The 3,983-nt window shown below is 35.8% G+C and overlaps 1 protein-coding gene across 1 annotated transcript in view; it reads right to left on the bottom strand.

Moving 5' to 3' along the window:
• The window catches only part of TMEM41B (transmembrane protein 41B), a 31,509-nt gene that overhangs the window by 26,883 nt on the left and 643 nt on the right, over nt 1–3,983 (bottom strand). The gene's annotated exons all lie outside the window — the stretch shown is intronic.

Raw genomic sequence — 3,983 nt, 5'->3', positions numbered from 1 at the left:
GGGGGAAAAAAGAGGAACAAATGTAATAATCTGAACAATAAAGATTTAATTAAAAAAAATAAAATAAAATAAAATCAGTGCAACTGTGAAAACTGAGTGAGTTATCAGCTATTAAAGTACATATACATTTTTGGGGGACACCCTATATTTATAATGTGCCTTCTTCTGGCTACATTAGATATGTGTCATTAAGCATTTAGAGCTACCCACACCAGTACTTTGTACATTCATTAACCTCTAGCTCTTCCATCATACCAATTCACAATCAGAATCATCCTATTATCTGCTTTCCAACCCCATCCCTAGCCAAAGGTACTGTTAGAAAAAGTCAGATCATTGTGCTCCCTTGGCCGAGAACAAGTTCACATGTTTTTCTATCTTCAATTAAGATTATCACTGGCAAACAATAATTCTTTTACAGCACTCTCCATGAGGGCTATTTAAAATCTCTTCAAGCCTTTAATTTTACCTTCCACTACTATCAATCAATGACATTGCCTCCACACTTTAGTGAGCTCCCAATCTCTAACTCAAGATCTGCTCACAAAATTATCTTCCCTTGTCCCATTCCCCTTATCTTTGCATTAAATGCTAGCATACTCCCTTTCAGATCTTGCTCTCAGAATTATTTCTCCATTCACGTAGTATCTTTAATTCCTCCCTCTTACAAGTACCTTTTCTCTAACTTCTAATATGTATATATACATCCTGAAAAAGTCTAATTTAATCTTAATGCCCTTGTACTAACTTCCTATTTCTCTTATTACTTACATATCAAAATCTTCCTATGTCTTTAAGATCTTAGGAATGACTCTTAATGTCATCTAGTCCATTAGTTCTCAATATTCTGTTTCCGTTAGACCTACTTAATCCCATCATGAAGGAAGCAAAGATACTTATCTCCTGAGAATATAACTTTACAGGGACTCTAACAAGTTTTTAAGTTCACAAGAATCTACTGTAGTACTGTTGGAAGTAAATTTTATTTCAAGGACTTTCAAATTTTTAAATTATTAGTAAAAGTGGTAATATCATCAAGCATAAATTTAAACAGTTAAAATAACTATAAATCACCCAAAAAAATAACCATTAAAAATCACAGAAAGTATGTTTGTAGGTAGAAGAAACAGCACTACCTATTTTGCATAAAAGCTCATTCTCTTAAGGCTTATGCCCTACAACTCTGCTACCATTCAACCCACACACCCTCACTCACTATCATCTGATTAGATGTGCCTTTCAGGCACTTCCACCCATCACTGAAGACTGAGACCAAGCTTATAGCAAACTTCTTTATAATCCTAAAGGATTCATCATCCATTTGTATGATCCACCCAGCCTCAAAATTTTTAGACCTTCATTTCTATTCAACTTTAGCCAACCACTTCCAGGATACACTAAGTTCTCACATCACCTGAGACTGCTCCACCATGGACATTTTAAACTCCATTATGTCATTCTTTGATCGCTTGTATTCTTTCTTGAGCTTATTCACTTCATTTTCTACCTTCTGTTGGATTCCTCACTTCTCTTCCTTTCATGAAAACAGCCTGGACTTGATAGTGTATCATCTGAAGCAGCACCTTTGATTGGAAACTTTAACCTTTCCTTATACATACTCTAACCCAAAATAGGTATTACAAGCTCACTTTCTTCATTCCTACTCTCTTTTCTAGGTGTAGGATCAGGCTGGCCCAATCATGTTATTCTTACCTTCTGACAACAGTGCATTTGATTGACAATCTAATCAGAGTGAATAACTAGACTTTTATTGTTAATATTAAGAAAATGAGGGGCGGGAGGTAGGGGGGTAAGAGATCAACCAAAGGACTTGTATGCATGCATATAAGCATAACCAATGGACATAAGACACTGGGGAGTAGGGGAGGCTAGGGGACTGTCTAGGGCGGGGGGAAAAATGGACACATATGTAATACCCTTTGTAATAAAAAATAAAATTTAAAAAAAAAAGAAAAAGAAAATGATTCTCAAAATTAACAAGATAGCATTTAGCTACCTTCAAGAGGAATCAACCTTAAAGTAAAGCTAACATCAAGTAAGCAGACCACGACATGAAAGAAATCTAATCCTGATGTTACCATTGAGCCACTGGTTCCAGACTGAAGCCAGTGAATCCCACTTAATCTCTCAACTTTTTAGTTCTATGAACCAATAAACTTCTTTTTAGCAAGGATTTAAATTGTGTTTTCTATTAATTATAAGCAAAAGAATCCTGATACATAATATTTGGATTGAGACTGGCATCAACAAATCAGGCTAATAATACATTGGTTAATGTCCAGTTGCCAATTTTAATCTAACTTTAGTTGCCAGTTATCAGTAACCAGAGAATCCCTAACACTAACTAGAGACAGACAAACTGACAGAGAAAGGAAGACAAGAAAAAGAAAAAACTAGGAATTTTTTAAAAATATGTTTTTATTGATTTTTAGAGAGGAAGTGAGAGTGAGAGAAAGATAGAAACATCAATTATGAGAGAATCGAACCATGACCTTCTGGTTCCTAGGTCAATTGCTAAACCACTGACCCACGCCAGCTGGGTTTGTCTAGCCCTTTAAAGTCCTCCATATTGTCACATAATTTTGACCATGCCATGGCCAACTTTATTTCCTACTAATTACAAAAATTCTTCACCCCTGATAAGTTACTCTCTTTATTGACACACATAAAGGGTTCACATTTACCTTCAATCCCATTCCCTTCTCTTATCCAAAACCTATTTATCCAAACCCAAGGAGTCCATGAAGGCATGCTTTCACTACTCTTCCCTCTAACTTCCTATAGAAGTGTAGTCTACAGAAGTCATTTGACAGCATCATAAAAAATAACTGTGTTGAATGTGTTGTTCAAATGATAAAATAAGATAAATAATTTAAAAGTACTTTGGAGATTTCAAGTTTTTATTTTCTAAACAGAATTAGGTTTTTTTTTTTAAAAAGGAATAAATCAACTGACTGGTATCACAAAGCAAATGACAATCTTTTGGGATGCGCTACCTGGAAAACACTTTTCAGGAAAACCCTGGATTAATGTCACTCTCACTAGCAGCATCTTCAAAAGAACATTTATCTCATTTGAGTGGATTTATACATTGAGAGCAATTCATTTCTGAGTTACTAAAGTTATTTGGCTTTACTGTCTATGCATAGAGCTTAAAAAGCCAAAGTACGCTGGAGACATTTTAAATTATTTAAAAATAAAATATCATTTTCTGCTAGACACTCTTTTCATTTAATACATTTTAAACTCCACTCAAAAAGTATTTCAGCTGAATGTTAAACATAGTATCTTCATGTTTATAAATCTTAAGTGTACAATACTTTATTACTGACTATAGTTACAGTGCTGGTAGACACTCTTACAGTCCCTCTTCTTACCCATCACTGGTTGTGGAACACAATGGTGTGAGTAAGCTGCGGACAACACAATGGCCATTTGATAGGATCTCTTCAAGGTAATGGGCTTTAAAAGCATCTAAAGAACTTGATCATCTTAGTTGCCGGAAAGCAATGAAAAACCTTATGCCAAGGTGGAATCAAAATATTTAATTTCTAGGTATGCTTCTTTTTGGGGGGGTGGGGCGGTGAGAGAGAGCTCTTATAGCTACAATAGTAATCGCTAACATTTAGCCCTTACTTCATACAAGCCAAGCATTACCCTGAATCCTTTACATGAATTACTTCGTTTAATCCACGCACCAGTCTAAATAGATACCATTAATGTTATCATCATCCCCACTGCACAGTTCGTACACGAAGCTTTGAAAGATAACAAGTCCAAAGTCTTAAGTAAGTAGTAAAGCAGGGACTCAAACCCAAGGGTTCCTGCCACCTGAAGTCACACCTGGACGTAGTTAAGTCCTTGCTCCTAACGAGACCTTACTAATCTGGCTTTGTCACTTCGCGCAAGTCATACGGCCGCCCAGGGCCTCAGCCTCCTCACCTACAAAAATAAAGCAAGGA

The sequence above is a fragment of the Myotis davidii genome, unplaced genomic scaffold (genome assembly GCF_000327345.1).
Source record: "Myotis davidii unplaced genomic scaffold, ASM32734v1 scaffold118, whole genome shotgun sequence".
Taxonomy (NCBI): Eukaryota; Metazoa; Chordata; class Mammalia; order Chiroptera; family Vespertilionidae; genus Myotis; species Myotis davidii.
This window is presented reverse-complemented; position numbering and strand designations above follow the sequence as displayed.